Genomic DNA, 19,208 nt, shown 5'->3' with positions numbered 1-19,208 from the left:
CCGTCACTGGTAGGGAGGCTCACCAGTGTCACAGACTTTTTACAAGATCCTTAAAATGAAAAGACAATAAGACAACTCCTCACTGTCATTGCTGAGCAACTTATCCTACTCCCTGAATATAGTGAGAAAAAATCAAATGTTTCCAACACAGCTGGAAATAAATGAGCTTGTCAACACACTGTTCTTTCGCATAATCGAAGACTGCCCAACTCTTATTGGAAGAACGACAGACACACTCGCATTTCTTGGAGACCCAGCAAACACTGAACATTTAAGCCATCTTTTTAATAAGATCAGAATTCTAGTCGCACTCCACGTGACCAGACAGTGCAGACATTGTTTACATCAAGAAAGAAACATATAATCCTGAACCCAGCAAGACAGGACAGATGTCCCTGCCACCAGAAGACAGCAGATTGGCACACAATGAGCTCTTTCGCCTAGTCACTGACTTTCTAGAGCTAGTGGGGAGACCTATCGATGTTGACGTCCTCACATTCATTAGAGATCCAGCTAATGTCACACAGATGGGAATGCTCCTGCATCAAGTGGAACTTTACAACCATCAAAGAGACTATCTGATGGGGTTTTTTGAAAACCTTCCGCCGAGGGGCAGACCGAGGGAGCGAAGTAAAGAACTTAATTTGTTACATTTGTTGTCGTTCTTTCCCTATTTCTTCATACTGATCAATGTCCAATATGTCCTCAGAACTGAAGAGGAGTGGACTGGGAGCTTACTCACTTTGAATATGCACAGTAAAGGAACTCACTGAAACGTTATTTTATTAGATTTTTCTTCCCATACTCTAGCAAAGGAACTAAATCCTGAAATAAGGACAGTTTGTCACTCACAAGAAGGGGGACACTTTTGAAGCACCGGACACTCTTAAACACAGAACTTGAAAGACGATATTGGTTGAGGGAAAAATAACAGTGACATTTGTTGAATGATTAAAATGGGGGTCCAGAGCATCAACCTTGTCCTCCCACAAGAAGAGAGATGCCCTCTCTTCTCTGGAAGGAAATGCTGTTGCCTAACGTATAGAACCATAATGTATTTATGCATCATATTTATCATTATTTTACTGTCATTAACGATCAGAACTGCATTCATTATTGGTGCACGAAGCGTTCCAATTTCAGTGCACCCACCTGATGATACACGTATGAAACCCACAAAAGCACCCAGACCTTATATAGTCATTCCAATTCCTAGGAGATCTGACGGTGGAGTGAATTAACTTGAAATGAATGTGATTAGCAATGATACACACACACTTAAGGTAACGAATGAAAAGAAAAGCCGGAGACAGAGTTGGCACGAGATGAAGGAAGTGAAATCACTGACAAGCACACTCACACAAACACTGAATACACATGAAACAGGCCTAGAGTCAATGACCGCAGAACCTCGAACCGAAGCAGTAGAGAAGCAGTGACTGCCTGCCATTAAAACCTTCACAACAGATATTGTAAGAAAACAAGAAGAATTAAGAGGAAAACCAAAGGAAGCAGTCATATTAGAAACTCTTGAGAAAACAAAAGCTAACTCGGAGAAACTCTCTGCACAGACACAACTGATAGTAGACTCGTTATTCCCATACATAGCCAGAGCAAGGAAACTACAAGAGGAACTGAAGAACAAAACCACAGAGACAGTATTGCCAAGCACACATGTCCTAACACAAGGGACAAGTACCAGGTCTACAATACAGCCATACACTGGACTAGCATCAGGCTGGTTGGCATGGGCATTTGCACGCAGCAGAGAAAAGATGCATGAGGACCAGGAAAGAGCTGCCAGACTCTTGTCCACTCAAATGGCACAGATGAGGAAGCCTGCACCATGGACCAGGATACCTGAAAATCCTCCAGCAAGAAAAAGCCATATCGATGCATTCGGGGATGTAGTTATAGCCAACTACAGAAAAACACTAAGAATCAAGAGAAGAATGCATGAAGATGACAATGAACTAAACGATTACTTGGACAGCATAGCAGATCTGGGAAACAACATTTGGTACCAGCACATCAGAAGTTGGAAGACGAAATTCAGAAGGAGAATGCTTTGTTTGTGCACTTCTACCGTGCAGCATGGGGAAGTCCAAGATCATCGTAGCTGTAGAAATTGATGTCCTGACAGCACACTGTCTCTCACACGTAGCAATGTACAAGACTAGAGGCCAGTTCATGGGAAGTGAAGCCTCATTGATATGGGCAACTGAAACAGCTTATCCCGATGAAGACGATTATGTCCAGGACATTAAGATGAGAAATAGTGCTCATACTAGGAATCATGTGATCAGGTACGAGAAACCTGAAGTTAAAGGAGCAGGAATAAGATGGGAAGTAAACCCGAGACGGAACGTCCAAGGGAAAACTCCAGAAGAGGCTCGAATGTGGAAAAACAGAGGCCAAATGCAGATTTGGGGAACAGTACTTTCACCAAACGGATGGGAACAAGGAGTAGTGATATGCCGAGCATGGATGGTCCTTGGAGCCTGCAAGGAAGCAATTGAGAACTCACAAAGACTGTGCAAACAAGTATGGCCAAAACTCGCAAAGCTGCTGACATGGGTCGAAGACAGAGGAGTACCCTTGCATATAGTGCTACTAGAAAGCACAAAATTGTGCTTTAGGAACAATGGCACAAGGAAGATGGGAGAGAATAAGGACTGTGGACGAATCTTTGACGCTCCAGCAATGGTACATGGAACCGCAGTAATTGTGGATCATTATTGGGCATGCGGATCCAAGGCATATATCAGACTGCCGAAAAACGGGGGAGGCATATGCACAATAGTGAATGTCCACATTCCAGCATTGGTGATTCAGAAAAGTGACCTGACCATTGACAGTTTCCCGAAAACAGATGCTCATCTGAGAAAGAAGAGATCTGTGGGACTGATAACTTCAATGAAGAGAGAAAATTACTTTTCTGCCAAATCAGAAGAAGCATTTCATGCAATCCCATATGAACACAGGCTGTTCAGCCTCCCCGCATCAGTGTTCACAACGATTTTTATGCCAAGAATTCAACTAAATGGTTGCAGATAACCAGATGGTAGTTACTGCAGACGATCAACACGACCATAAAAAGATTCAATGCAATCAAGGAAGAGCTAAGAGCCATCCGACTGATGACTCTTCAGAACAGATATGTCCTTGACATGATCACAGCTACGGATGGAGGAGTTTGTGCAAAAATAGGAGAATCATGTTGCACATTTAGACCATCTCACGATGAGGAGAATGGAACCTTAACAGAGGCCATAGGTATGCTGACAAACCTGCAGAACCAGATGATCAATGAAACTGATGAAGTTGATGATGACAGCTGGTTTGGATCACTATTTGCGTGGGTCCCACAATGGATGGCAGACATATCCAAGTTTCTGGGAGTCCTGCTATTGATGATATTACTAGGATATTGTGTCATCAAGATAATAATCTTGCAATGCCAGAAAACTGCAAAGAAAGCCATAGGGATGAAGATCATGATTGATGTCAAGCCAGGATGGAGGCCTAGAGATCTCACTGATGATGAAATAAGAGACTTTGTGAAGGCCAGCGAGCATGCACCAGAAGGTACGAAATATCTTTATCCCAGGAAGCGCAGAAATTATGAGGGAAAATGGATTTACTGCAGCCCAAATGGACAATGCCAATTAATGACATGGAATAAAGATGAACATGTAAGAAAAGCAGGAAGTCTATAAGGAGTTATAAAAATATGGACTCCAAAGAGACACTTCTTCAAACCATCATGTACAAACCGAGAAGATGAAGAAGGAATGAACCCAGACGACGAAGTGAAGATGAATATAGAGGAACCAAGTAAGATGAATCCAAAGTAGGAAGTGGAAGTGGTCGAATCGCCCAGAGGGGGGAGTTTAGAGGAGGTCCCAAATAAGGCCTGCACTCCCATCGCCCATTTCGAAGTACCAGGAACGTTCACATCAAAATACGTGACGTATGATGAGCAAATAAACCAGCAGAGAGCCGCAGTAGGGCTCTGCCCAGTACCTATCAGGAGACAACACCTGTTGAAATACCGATACCCAGAAAAACATGGACAGTATCCATTGAGAAAACCCTACCAGCAAATACGACGAAATGAAGATAGCCTACACACAATCAAGGAACAAACCCAAAAGGCCTTAATGGAAGATGTATGGTGAAGTCACGAGGGCCCGGACTAACGTGCAGAACCAGAAAATAACACACAGAGACGAAACATCATGAATAAGTATATCGTGAACCTAGAAGGAGATATGATGTTGAAATATAAAGAAACTTAAGCTGTAAAGCAGGAGGAAGTCATTTAACCAGCTAATGCCTGTACATATGCTTGAAACCACAAGAAAACTAAGAAAACAGTGCGGCTTGCTATGCTTAGTAGAAGATAGACCGCGGCAAACACCACCTATACATATCTACCTCAACGAAGCACATTATATAAGTGCGAGTCAACTTTACACAAAAGCAGAATCAACTCAGGTTACCAGAGGTCAAACAGGACAGAATTCGTATTCCAGCTAAAATGAGAAGAGATGGCTGAATCGAAACTCAGAAGAGGCAACGTGCGCCACGAAAGAGCCAAGGTCAGACCAATAGAAGGAGCGAACAGTAGCTTTGCGGAATCAAAACTTAAGAACAGAACAGCCTATCTCAGGAAGGCCGAGATAAGGAGGCGTAGGCATGTGGCAAGCCGAATAAGAACTAAATGCACAAATGGAGGGAAACTAGGCAGATTCACGGTGTGAGTAGAATGTGACCATCCGAGCAAGAAGAGGCACGGGTCCACACCTACGCCTGGCAGTCGCCCAGACAGAGATATCATAACTTTTCCTGACAAGAAGATACAGTTTCGAGGCCAACTACAGCCAACTAATTGACACATAGCCACTAAAGTAATGAGTGATTGAAGGAAGGCCGGGTGAATCGTGGGGCACCCTGCACCTGGCTGACCATTCTGCGTGCTGCTAAGTAAAGTGGAGATTTATGCATGGTGTTGAAGCCAACCCAATCACAATGGATCAAGTAATCTAGGGTCCTATAGATAGTAGAACCAATGGGACGTCATACTCTTAGCGACGTCTACAAGAGTAATGTTAGACGGAAGGGCTTAGACACACACCTGATAGTGTTTATCCAATCCTCTCACTCCGTTACCATATACAAATATAGTACCTATATTAATGTTATCTTTGCCTAACCAATAGAATTGCATGTTAACTTTTAAGTGTTACACGTCAATTATGATGAGATTTGAGGATCAATGTTGTTGTTTGAATGAAGTTCGTCTGAGTTGAAGCGAGACGGACTATGGCATCACTGTCGATTTCCATGACTCCCCGTTTTTTGTACTTGTCATTAAACGGACTCCCTTTGCCAAACCATTGAGTTGTCCTTATTGATTGGTGTTTTAGTAGTAAACCTGCACCCCCATCCATATCAAAGGTGCAGCTATCTTCTCTTAAAGTACTCTGGAGAAAACCTGACTCTATGGGTCGGCAGGGGGTCTCCACAGTACACTCTGCTCTTTGTCGATTCAACTGTTCTGTGTATGTCACATACTCTGGCTTCCAGCATACAGGTAAACGGGGCGGATCGGTTGAGGTGCGGGTACTTGGCTCCTCCTCTACAGATTGAAATGCTTTTATTTTTTTGTTTGCATTTTAAAGTGACAGGCCCTTGAAGGGCTTCCACCACCCACTTGGGGGATGGGAGCCTGTTCTACATTAGTGTTGGAGTGTGCAAGGGTTCTGGCCAGCGCATCTTTTGCGCTGCATCACAGGCCCCAAAAATTGCACTTTACCATTGTGGTAAATGAAAAAAGCTCACCTTCTGCGCTTTATTCATTTGCATGCCTTTTCGGGACTCTGGGCTGTACTTTTCCTGGACTTGCGTGGAGTTTGCGCTGGCTCGGCACGTCTCTGCGATCTGTTGAGGGCCTTTCGCAAGACTCCATGCAGAGGCTGGGTGTGGCTTGTGCAGAGTGCTGATAAGGGGGCAGAACACCAGAAATGGTGAAGAACATGCGAAAAAGTGGCCATTCCCTGGGACGGCCTGCAGGCAGTCTCTCGCACGCCCACAATTGCGCGGCACAAGACTTATTCATGGATTTGATCACACAACCTCTCGGCCTGGAAATGGCCATGCAAGTCCCTAATACAATCCACCACCCGCAGGCAGGCGTAAGTACAGTTGCCTGCAGGATCAGCAGCATGCAGGTGGGGCTGCATGTCGGTTTTGGGGTGCGTGTATGCACCCAGGGTTCCAAACTTACTTAGGGGTGTGTGTAAGCAGTATAGCGGGGTGCAGGACTGGTTTACGGGGGTTTGCACACCGATTTTCAGAGTTTAGACCGAGTTACGATTTTTCATACGCAGGTTGTTGGGGTGCCGGGAACAGTTACGGGGGACTCTGCGTAGGGTCCCGAAGATTCATGCCTGCATGCGGGGGACCCCACAAACTGTTTGAAGAGTGCATGTATTTGCACCTGGGGGAGCGCGCAAAGGTGGCTGATTTGGTTGTTTATGCTTAGCTTGTGGGCGTGTCGGGGCGTTCCCAGCTGCAACTAGTGAATATGGTTACTTTGCGCGAACAATTCCATGAATACGCACGCATGCATTTTTTAATCTGTGCGCAGTGTCCATCTTGGTGCGTGGCACTTGTGGGATTTCTGCGCACATTTCCATGAATCGGGCCCTTAGTGTTTCCGAATCCTGCTGGATGCCTTTCATTGTTCTCTCCAGACACCAATAACCTGTCCTGTGATCATCTGCAGATACTCACCGTCTCCCTCCATTCCGTTAAATCTGTGTTATAAACTTATAATGGCTGCCCCCTGCAGGTGTCTCAGACTGGTTTTTCCAGCTGTACGCAATGGTCACCAAACCTCATTGCCCTGAGGTAAACGTTTCAAGATTACGGCAATTCATTTTCTGTATAGACTCGTTACCGAAGAGAATGGTGCACTAAATGTGGTGTCACGTGCCCTTACGTAGAGGGTCAGGTGACACGGAAATAATAAAGGAATCACCGGAACTGGCGTAATAACGCCAGTCCGGGTTTAAGCATCTCACGAACGAGTCGCGTCTTTCTTGCGCTGCGGCCCACCCCGCGCAGCGCCATCAAGCAGGCCCGCTCATGCTCCCCAGCTGCTGCAGGGCCTCACAGTAACATCACACTGGCGACGAAGCCGGTTTCGGACCCAACGCGGATCCGCGCCTCCTCTACACGCAGAGCTGCGCGCCAACACCCGCACCGGCGCCACACCTCCGACACAGCCACACGTCGCGGACGTCACGTGGCTGTGTACAACACCAGCACATGTCGGCTGAAGCCACGCAGATACTCAGGACTGGGGCTCCCACACGCCGCATGGACAAAAAGTAATTCAACACTCCTCCTGCATCTCCTGGAGAAGTCTGGCGGGTCAAAGCAGGTACTACGCAGCTTAACACACGCCAGTGGCACTGCCCCCTACGGTGTTGAAGTGACACCTCTAGCACCGCCACCTAAGGCCTGCGCCCCAATTCTGGAAGGAACACACAGAAAACCGACATGTCCAGCCCAAGCACCAGCCCCGTAAGGACTAGCATGAGTTCATCCTCCAGGAGGAGCCTCTCCAATGAGCATCCCGACCCAGCACAGACAACATTCATGCCGCCGTTCGACCCATTCACCACGGGAGCTGCTATCAGGTGGGAAATCTGGCTTCAACAATTTGAAATGCATCTCGAAGCCAGGGACATCACCGTGCCGAAGAAGATGCGCACTTTCCTCCTACTCAACATCGGAGCAGCGGCTCTGCGCCTCTTCAACGCCACACCGAACCGCGGTAACGTAGACAACTATGATGCAGCGAGATCAGCACTCACTAACATGTTCAAACCTGATCTCAACCCAGACTATGAACGTTTAAACTTTTGCATGGCGAGGCAGCGGGAGAAAGAGACAGTGGACAAATTTCACGCTCGCCTTCGCGAAATGGCAGTAGGCTGTGAGTTCCCAGACGAAGAATTCGCCATCCGTCTCCAGATCATCAACGGGATATCCTCTGAAAAATTGAGAAGGGCCATACTATCTGAAAGGAACATACGCCTGTCACGCATCCTCGAGATGGCGCGCCTCCGCGAGCAGACGGAAGACCAGGTAGCGATAATGGAAGCAGCAACCCAAAGACTGCCACTGGACAACCCTGGACCCGCAGAAGACGTGGCGGCCATCTCCAGACACCAGAACATTCGCACGAAGCAGGGTCAGAGGCCCCACCCATCACAGGGGCGAGACAAGAGCTGCAAATGGTGCGGAGGCCCGTGGCACAAAGGCGATTCCTGCCCCACATGGGGATCCACGTGCAGGAAATGCAATCGCCTCAACCACTTTGCTGCGGTCTGCCTGAACCCGCCTGACAAAGACTCGGCCCCACGCCCGACGCAAGAACGCCAGAAAAAGTTTGCGCCCAGAGAATCCTCCCACCAACAAGCACGTAAAGCAAAAGCCAGAGCCCTCGATGTAAACCCAAAGGTCCCCAGACACGAGCGACAGCGACGACAGCGACAGCAGTACATCCCCCGAAAGGAGAGACAAAGGAAGACGGAAAAAGGGAAGCAGACAAGTACACAGCAGTAGAACCACATCGGTCATGACAGAGGAAAAGACCGTCATGCACTGTTCTCTCCAACGGGGAACCACTAAAAGTGGTCATTGATACTGGCGCAACGGTGAACGTCATGCCAGTGGCAGCATTCAACAGACTTCACCCGAAACCCAACCTTCACCAGAAGAAGGTCAGGCTATATGCCTACGGATGTAAGAAACCCCTCCCCGTGCGAGGGACTTTCAAGTCAGACTTTGCCCACGAGAACACCAACTGCCGTGCACGCATATACGTAGGGGATGCCGGCTGTGAGACGCTACTGAGCTGCAAAACGGCAGAGAAGCTGAAGCTAATACATTTCGCTTTCGGCCTCCAACACGACAAACTCAACAACCTACTAAAACAACACAGAAAGCTGTTCCAGGGCATCGGGTGCCTCAAGGGGAGAACCATCAAGCTTCATATAGACCCCACTATTGAACCGAAAGCAGTTCGACACAGACGGATTCCATTCCCCCTGAGAGGCGCAGTAGAAAAGGAACTGGCCAAGCTCGAAGAAGAAGGGATCATTGAGAGAACATCCGGACCGACTCCGTGGGTCTCGCCCATGGTAGTAGCTCAAAAACCCAAACAGCTGAACGCAGTAAGAATATGTATAGACATGAGGCTTCCCAACGTAGCCATTGGGAGGGAACGCCATGTAACCCCCACGATTGACGAACTCATCGTAGACCTCACCGGAGCAACAGTCTTCAGTAAACTTGACCTCAGATCAGGCTATCACCAGCTAAGACTATCCAAGGAGTCAAGATACATTACCACTTTTTCGTCTCACCTCGGCCTGATGAGGTACAAACGGCTCAACTTTGGGATATCATCTGCCGCAGAAGTGTTCCAACACGAAATCCGCAAGGTCATCACAGGATTAGAAGGAACCACCAACATCAGTGATGATATCCTTGTATACGCCTCAGACAAAAGTGAGCACCATCGACGTCTAGCGGCAGTCCTGAAAAGGCTCGAAGAAGCAGGCCTGACACTCAACGCAGAGAAGTGCGAATTCAGCAAGAGTGAACTATGTTTCTTTGGCTACATCTTCAGCGCAGAAGGCGTGTCCCCTGACCCGTCTAAAGTGCGAGACATAAAGGACTCCAAAGCACCACAATCAGCCCCCGAAGTGAGAAGCTTCATGGGGATGGCAACCTACTGCGCACGTTTCATTCCCGACCTCGCTAGCATTGCGAGCCCGCTCAGGGAGCTGACAAAGAAAGACCATAAGTGGGAATGGACCGCAGCTCATCAACAAGCATTTCAACAAATCAAGGACACTCTATCTGCCTCCACCACCATGGCCTTCTTCAACATAGAAAGGCAGACTGAACTCCTCGTTGATGCCAGCCCAGTTGGCCTAGGGGCGGTGTTAACCCAAACGGATAATGAAGGTAAAGTGTTCCCCATCGCGTTTGCCAGTAGAGCACTCACAAAACCCGAACAGAACTATGCACACATAGAGAAGGAGGCCCTAGCCATCTTGTGGGGATGCCGCCACTTCAAAGTGTACCTGCTAGGCAAGCAGGCGAAAGTCTTCTCTGATCATAAACCCCTGATCCCGATCTTCCGAGGCTCTGCCCCCCACCCGCCTGCGTGCATAGAGAAATGGATGCTGCAGCTACAGCCGTATGACATCGAGGTGGAGTATCGCCCAGGATCGGACAACCCGGCGGACTACCTGTCCCGCCACCCGAGGCCGGCTACCGACAGCGAACAATACCATGCGAAGGAAACCGATGAGCATGTCTGTCACGTAGTTGCCTGCGCAAGACCGCGAGCCCTTACACTGCATGAAGTGGTGCGAGAGACAGAGGAGGACACCATCCTACAGCACACGACCGCCGCTATCCATTCCGGGAATTGGAAGAACTATCTCATGTCAATAGCCCAACGCACAGCATCGGCACAGGTAAAACTCAGAGCGCTGTTCGGGATCAGACATGAACTCTCAATAGCCCCGGAAGGGGTGCTGTTAAAAGGGCACCGAATCATATTGCCAGAGTCTCTGGAGGAAAGAGCTCTCAGGTTAGCCCACAGTGGACACCAAGGCATCGTAAAGTCAACAGCATACCTCAAATCCAGGATGTGGATGCCGAACATGCAGCAAAGAGTAGTAGAGCTGGTAGAGTCCTGCGCGGCCTGCCAAGCATCCAGGAGGCCTGAAAACCCTGAACCGATCAGCAGTGTCCCAAGAAGCTGCAAACGCTGGGACGCAGTCAGCATGGACCACTGCACCATCGCCGGCGAAGGTTACCTGCTCGTGATAATCGACGAGTTTAGCAGATATCCTGAAGTAGAGCACGTAGCATCTACTAACGCCGAAACCACCATCCTCGCGCTGGAGAAGATATTTGCTACTCATGGAATTCCGAGGAAAGTAAAAAGCGACAACGGGCCATCCTTTACCAGTCAGGAGCTACGCGAATACTTCAAAGAAGTGAACGTCAAACACCAGCGAATCACCCCGAGATGGCCCCAGGCAAATGGAGACGCTGAACAATTCATGGGGTCGCTCAACAAGGTCATCAGAATTGCCAAGGAACAAGGGCACCCGTGGCTGAAGACAGTATATCGGTTCTTGAGAACACACAGACAAACCCTGCACTCAGCCACTGGGATCAGCCCCGCTGCCCTCATGTTCGGGGTACCCATACAATCGGAGCTTCCCATACACCCTCACTGGACAGCCCCAGAACCTGACATCCCAGCAATAGACGCAAGGCGGCTAAGGCGGAATGAACAAGAAAGCATCACCAGACGAGCCTGCCACAAAGAAAGACCCAAACCGTCGTCCCGCCTCCAGGGATATGTAGTGGACGGAGTCTACCGTCAGAAACCCACACCAAGATGAACCCTGAAGGCAGTAAGCAAGAGCAGGTGCATTGCGATTGTGTATCACTTTATATGTTATATCAGTTCACAATGGTTTGTTGTTGACAGCAGTATAAATACCTCCAAGTTGGGGAGGAATGTGGTGTCACGTGCCCTTACGTAGAGGGTCACGTGACACGGAAATAATAAAGGAATCACCGGAACTGGCGTAATAACACCATTCCGGGTTTAAGCATCTCACGAACGAGTCGCGTCTTTCTTGCGCTGCGGCCCACCCCGCGCGGCGCCATCAAGCAGGCCCGCTCACGCTCCCCAGCTGCTGCAGGGCCTCACAGTAACATCACACTAATGTTCGCTTGATTGTTGTAAATGCAGAGTATTATAACACTACTGAATGATGTAAGATGAGTAGCAGAGACGTAAAGTTATTTATTTCAAAGCAGTCACTCGGCAGCTGCTGACGAAAATGTGTTCCCCACTCACCATATCCTTTACATTCGAACAGTATAACTTCGACAAATACTTATAACTAATACAGAATACCACTTAAAAATGCGGCAGGTGCAGAGCAACCTCCCGTGCATTTCTTTATTAAGAGGAACTGCACTGGGCTTTCTACACTGCTGCAGTAATGAATTGTGACAGTGAGCGCCGCTGTTCACAAACAGGAGGCACGTGTCACAGCCTGCCGGTCACGTGATGCCGGAATATGCACGCATACCAGTGTGAGGTCGGGTAGGCCAACCTGGAAAACTCACAGAGTTTTTTCTACGCACTTTTCAACTGAAAACAGTTTAAGTTTCGAGGCTGCGGCCCCCGGGCTCCTCTGCTGCTCGTCGCTGCAATGCTGACAGTCTGGGGAACCGCTTCTGGGCAGTTCCGTTATTCCATTCCCGAGGAAATGAAGAAAGGCTCTTTTGTGGGAAACGTGGCTCTGGATCTGGGGATGGACCTCCAGGAGTTATCAGAAGGGGGAGCCCGCATCGTGTCCAGAGGTAGGAAGCAGCATTTTACTCTCAATGCAAACACCGGACGTTTATACACCAAGGAACGGATTGACAGGGAGGCGCTGTGTGGATACGCCCCCTAACTGTTTGTTCGATTTCCAGATAATCATGGAGAATATAATTAAAGTGTCTGCAGTAGTAGTTGAGGTACGGGATATTAATGATAATGCCCCCACGTTCATTAACTGAGGAATTGTGTTTCAAGTCTTTGAGAGCAACATTCCTGGAACTAAGTTTGTTCTTCCTGATGTTCATGATGCAGATATAGGAAATAACTCTCTCAATAGCTATGACCTAATAAGCATTTCACCTTGATTATAAACAAGGGAGATGATGGTGTGAAGTGTACTGAGCTGGCGCTGAAGAAATCGCTGGAGAAATCGCTGCACCGAGAAGAGCAGGATGTTCACTGACTAATACAACTGTGGATGGAGGGGACCCGATCAGTTCAGGCACAGCGCAGATCCGGGTCAATGTTCTTGGTGCCAATGACAACACTCCTATTTTCAACCAGTCCAATAAAGTTAGTGTGTTGGAAAACATACCAAAAGGCACAGTCCTTGCAACCATAAGTGCAACTAACCTGGACCACGGACCAAACTCTGAAATTTCATATTCATTTAACAAAGTAGCTGAAAATTACCTTAGGATGTTTCAGCTGGATTCTAAAAATGGAGAAATATATCTTAATTGGAATTCTGGACTTTGAGGAATGTGTATTTTTTTAATTCGAAATCCAAGCCACTGATGGGCAAAGTCTGTCACGTTGCAAAGTCTTGTCAGAGGTTGTTAATGTAAATTGTAATATCCCAGATATAGTTATTTCCTTTCAGAACAAGGAAGTTGCAGAAAGCAGGCCACCTTGCACAGCCATTGCTCTCTTGCAGATCTAGCATTCCTTCGGAAGCTATTACAGTGTCGTGACACTTGGCACTCTAGACAAGGCGCAGATATCAGAATAGAACATAACAATTACAGCCACAGATATAGGGTCTCCTCCACTCTCTAACACTAAAACCTCAGGCTGCTGCTATTGGATGAAAATGACAACCCACCAGTGTTTGACCAGGTGTCGTACACAGTCTTTGTAATGGAAAACACAGCTGGCGGAAACTCCATTTTTAGGGCCAGGGCAACAAACCATAACCCGAATTTAAATGACTGCCTGCATCTCCATTAACTCTGACACTGGTGTCATTTATGCACTTTGCTCTTTTAATTTTGAAGAATTCAGAGAGTTTCAAATCCAAGTAATGGCTCAAGATGGCGGATTGCCAATTCTGGAAAGTAATGTGGCTTTTTCATTTGTAATTCCGGCTGAGAATGATAACACTCCTGAAATACTGTACCCATCACCTACCAGAGATGGCTCATCTGGAGCCGAGATGACTCCTCGTTCCTCTCCCCCAAGTTTTCCGATCACTAAGGTGGTGGCTGTTGATGGGGACCCTGGGCAGAATTCCTGGCTCTCCTACTAGCTGCTGAGGGCCATTGAGCAGGGACTTTTTGCTGTGGGCTTTTACAGTGGAGAAATCAGGACAGCCTGCTCCATCATGGATAAAGTTGTCACAAAGCACACTCTGGTGTTGTTAGTGAACGATAATGGAAAGCCTTCTCGCTCTTGCTCTGTAACTCTCACTATCGTTTTGACAGACAGCCTCCCAGAAGTGTTAGCCGATTAAGCCACCCTTTCCTCTACACCGGAAGTTGAATCAGAGGTTTCCTTGTATTTGGTGATTGCTGTTGCAATTGTTTCCTTTCTGTTTCTGCTTTTCATCATTCTTCTTCGGGCCCTCAGGCTTCTTAGGTGGAGAGAATCTCGGCAACTTAAGTCGTCTGGTGGTACCTTCTACGGCCGTCCAATCTCTCCATTTGTGGGGAATTGACAGGGTCTGAGCTTTTCTCCAGACGTATGCGGGGGATCTTTATTTAACATCAGATTCCAGAACATCCCAGTTTAAGTCCTGCAACCACACATAGGTTTCAGCCTACCCAGAACCTTGAAAATCAAGGATATTCCCTTGTTGAAGATGTTTTAAGTACAGTCAAAGAAGAAGCAGCCTTTCTTCAGGTGAGAGATTTCATTGACCTTTTCCTGCATTTTGGATAAAAGTTTAAGATGCATTTGTTGATGGTTACTGTAGAATGTGGGGCTGGTCATTTTGCAGGGTTAATTCGGAAATAACTGGAGTTGATGCTTCCGATTCTTGATATTAACAATTCAGGGCCTGATTAACAAAGCTTTTTTGAATGGGACTATATCATTTAAATGCACTTTTCCAGGGTTCGAAATTGAGGTTCAATGAGCAGGAGCTAAAACCAGCTCCTGGGTGTCAGGCATCACTCTGTAGGCAGGAGCTACCGCAGGGGAACCAGGAGCTACCAGAGATGCTCCTTTAACTTTATGTCCATTTTGTATGAACCATTGTGTTTAAATGTATATTAGATGTGTTCTAATTCTTCTTTACTAACATTCTCAAATACTAAACGTTAATATCACGTTTACCTGTTTCAAAGGCTCCCGTTGGCCTTGGGAGCCAAAAGTAGCTACTGGTAGCTGGTGCTTTGAAGCTAACCAGGCTCTACTATGCTAGAAGCTCCCCTCAATTTCAAATCCTGCTTTTCTAAATCAGGCCCTATGACTTTAAAGTGTAGGATCTGGCACCTTTGGTTTTGCATTCGTTAAGCATAGCTTTCATGATATTTCATATATTACAATTGCTGAGAGCTATTAAGCTCCTTCTTGTCGCCTAGAAGAGCTTGGTTATCTTGATGCCAAAAGCTACCAGGAGATATATTTCTCTCCAGGGCCAACCTGTGCCTAATATCAATCTGGTATTAAATCGGACCGTTTAGAAATGTGTATAAAGGTGTATTAAGACAGATGTATGAGACATTTAAAACATGAGTCAAAAAGGTTCAGTTTGCATCTCTAGTGGAAGTTACATTTGCAGACCACTGTGTTCAAGTTACCCATTACTTGGAGGTAGCTTCTCTTGACTGGCTGCTATCTGACAACCAATCTAGTTTTAGATACTGCTCATCAATCCTTTACTTGATCCTTGGTTTAGGTTTTTATTTGATGTTTTTGGGATTTTTTTGTAATTCCTATAGTGCTAAAAATGAGACGGATGTTGATCTCTTTAGTTAAAAAAATCTAAAATGCAATGAAATTCATCTGTTGTCTCGTAGTAGGCTATCTTTCAGGTCATGGAAAACGTGTTTAATTTTGTTTAGGAGTGTTTAAACACTGTACATGCTGCAATTTACAGATGTCTGTCAACTTGTTCTTAAAATAATTTCACTCCCTCATGTGCATGTATATAGTATTTAATTTATAAAGCACAGACCTATTGGGAAGCAACAGAGTGCTGTACATGGGGAACTCACCCATGGGTTTACAAGTAGAGTGCAGACGTATCGGAAGAGCTGGGATGAGTAGAGGGAACATGGGAGGGCCACTCCAGAGGAGAAGTAGGGTTGATTGGGGTGATTAGCGATTAGTGATATGTTCTTTGAAGTTCTTTAGGTTCTTCCTGGAGTGTTGAATGGATAGGGACAATCTAATCTGCATTAGTAATTTGTGGCAGGGACAAGGTGCACAGCAGGAAACGCCATGTTTCCTGTTGTTTTCGTTTATCATTTTTTTGTTTCCAGCCTGGAAATGTATTGGCATCTGGTGGTGTACTGGCCTCCGGAGATGGTGAGTATTATGGCCTGGTAGAGTGGTGTTTTGGTTGCGTCTGCTTTGTAGGGGAGGCAGGCTTCCTAGAACATGTTGCATATACCCGTTCTGTTATTTTCTTATGGAAATGTGTTAAACTGAACTGCAAGAAATGCACAGTTAATTAAAATGTGGCAGTGCCCTGTTATTTGTACACGTGAGGCATTGTGGAATATATGTATGCATCCTCTCCTTCATATGAAATGTTTATAATGGAAGTGCAATTTGTATTTAAAACATTATTTTGTATATGTGTGTGCTTCGTTTTAGTGAGATCAATGCAGCAAGTGTGTACTTTGGGCGACATTGAGTTATCACGCTGCTGAAGAGGTGCTCAGCTTTCTGAATAGTTTTTCAGGTGTGTAGATATCTGAGATTGAATATATTCATTGATGCACACCTTAGCAATTGTCACTCCTGGGGCCCTGCCGGTGTTGTGGACTACAACTCCCACAATCTTTCTTCACTGACTATGCTGGCGAGAAGTTATGGGAGCAGAAATCTAATACATTCACAGCGCCACATAATGAGTACCCATTCTCAGTTTATCACAAATTCTAGCTTGAGTTCCTATCTTACCATAAATGTTTCATTTGTGCATTTCCTTCACTTTTGTTAATATTGCATTAACACATCCATGGACAAAAATGAGGAAGTGCACAACCTCTGAATAATACCACATGGCTATTCAACACGTGTTTGTGAGTACAGTGCCAATTGTCTTTAAGTATTACTACCCACTGATTCTAAAGAAGTGTGATGTCTTGGTAGATTTGAGCATTAGAGTTGTCATTCTCCTCCTTAAAGCTGTGTGAACTATCACCAGAGCAGATGCTTCCTATGGCTGACTCCAAAAATCAGGAGGTGGGTTTGAAAAGGGTTCGGGGTATGCAGATACCTAAACAAAAACATCCATACACTCACAGTCCTTTGCAAACTTACCCTCACATTGAGGGGAGCTTGAACTTGAAAACCACATAAAGACTGCAACTATACATTTGTGCATGTTTTGTTAGATTAATATGGTGTTATTTTGTAATTGTTACCAGAGCTTTTAAGAATTCATCTTCACGTAAGCAACGTTCATTTATTGCAGCTGTGTTTTGAAGCATTAAGTACTGTGTCTCTGGCATGCCTTTGTTAACTCACAGATGTTAGATTTCCACAATATTACCAGCAGGTACACTTCTTTTAGTAGACCAGTAATGTAAGAAAACCATCCAGGCTCAAAGGCTAATGATGTCCCAGGGATTTGATGTGTTGTTACATCAAATCACATATTCACAGAGACATGCATTTCCTCAGATGTTTCTCCATCACTTGCTGCATGCATGCCTTCATTTTGAACGATATTCAAACTGGTGATCTAGGGCAGACGGATTATTATGAGCTTTTGTGCTCCCGTTTCAGGGAACTAATAGACAGTGGGAGGTGGAGAGAATTGTTGCAGTTACACCTTCTGTATTCTGACCTCTAGTGATGTACGGGAGGAAAGCTGCCATGAATATATGTGTGATACAAGTGACGAATGCTATCGAAACAGTAAAGTACTCGGCAAACCAACATGATTGTAAATGATAGTAAAGTTTAGGAATGGTCAAACTAAGATGTATTATTCTAGAACTAGTTGGTTAGACCTCTTCGTTTGTTCCATAGGCTACGCTTCCTATGAAGATTACTCTCTTCTACATATTATTTCACACCTCTCAGCGGTATAGGATTTTGAAGTTGGAGTATTTAAATCCGTATTTATTTTAAATTAAGAGTAACATTATATTTTTAAGTTTTCAATCTAAATGTGGATATTTTATTGGAAAGTAAAAATATATATTTCAACTCTAAATCAGGTCTATCTTTTTCAGATCAGTCAGTAATAATATTAGATCTCTTTCCTGTGGCATGGCTTTGCTGATATGACGGACCCAAAAGATCCGTCGAGCTGTGTGGTTGGGAGCATGTGGCAGGATCCTGTGTACTGTTTGTCTACTAGTTTTGGAGGGCAGAATTTTTACTCACTAACATTTTTGTTGAGTTTTTGCTTGTTTTTAGAGAATATTGGTGGATGGTGCAGCTTATCTACAGATATGACACACCTGCATTAATATTCTTTCATGCTGCTTTAAGAACTGCAAACTATTGTTTCATCCACCTTAAAGCACTGGCTTATTGCGACCTCTTTCAAATGCACATTTAGCAAATGTGTGGGTTTGACCTTGTGCAGAAAAGAACTAAGCACTCATTCAGTGCTGACTCTGGCTGAGATGGGAGCCCACCCAATGAGATATGAGTATGGGATGGGGGCAGGTTCAGCACACTGTAACCAAATATGTCCTGGCACACAGGGTTCAAGGGGCAGTGTAACAGCTGCTTGGGTCAGGAAGTGGAGGAATGCAGTAAGAGGTGCATTTTTAAAGAGCAGCAAAAAAGACAAATGGTTGTCCATATTGCAAAGATGATGGAGATTCTTCCATAGAGTAGGTGCCTACACCGAGAAAGATTTACTTCCTTCACATTGTAGGCGTTGGCAGGGAATTCTCAGAAGGTGTAAATTAGATGCGTGAAGAGAGCAAGTGGGGCTACAATGGAGAAGCCTGGAGGAAAGAATCCGAGGTGAGTTGCTGAGCCAATGAAATTTACAAAGGAGAAGAGCAGAGGCAATGTGAAGGGCTGCTGCAATGTGGATCAAGTGGTCAGGCAGCCATCAATAGAGAGCATTCCCATAGTCTATCCCGGATGTTACTAAGTCAGATAATGCTCTCAGTATGTCAAAAGAGACACCAGTGGCAGGATTATGTGAAGACTTTTCATACAAAAGAAGCAGCTTTCATTCTCTGCATTGGTCTTACAATATAAAGTAAGATCAGAGTACAACGGCCAGACAGAACGGCCACAGAGGGGGCGAGGCTACCACCCACAATCAGTGCCTTGGTCTTGTCTCAGTTCACTTTCAGGCTTTGGCATGCCATCCACATGTCAATGGCTC

The 19,208-nt window shown here is 45.9% G+C and overlaps 2 pseudogenes; both read left to right on the top strand.

The window, feature by feature from the left end:
• Nucleotides 1-11,509: 11,509 nt before the first annotated feature.
• On the top strand, nt 11,510-13,387 carry LOC138447986 (protocadherin gamma-A5-like; annotated as a pseudogene).
• Nucleotides 13,388-13,398: 11 nt separating this feature from the next.
• Nucleotides 13,399-14,565, top strand: LOC138581878 (protocadherin gamma-A12-like; annotated as a pseudogene).
• Nucleotides 14,566-19,208: the final 4,643 nt, after the last annotated feature.

This window comes from Ambystoma mexicanum, chromosome 3q (genome assembly GCF_040938575.1).
Source record: "Ambystoma mexicanum isolate Mex_15411 chromosome 3q, UKY_AmexF1_1, whole genome shotgun sequence".
Classification (NCBI taxonomy): domain Eukaryota; kingdom Metazoa; phylum Chordata; class Amphibia; order Caudata; family Ambystomatidae; genus Ambystoma; species Ambystoma mexicanum.
Note: the sequence above shows the minus strand (reverse complement) of the source record. Positions and strands in the feature narration are given on the sequence as shown.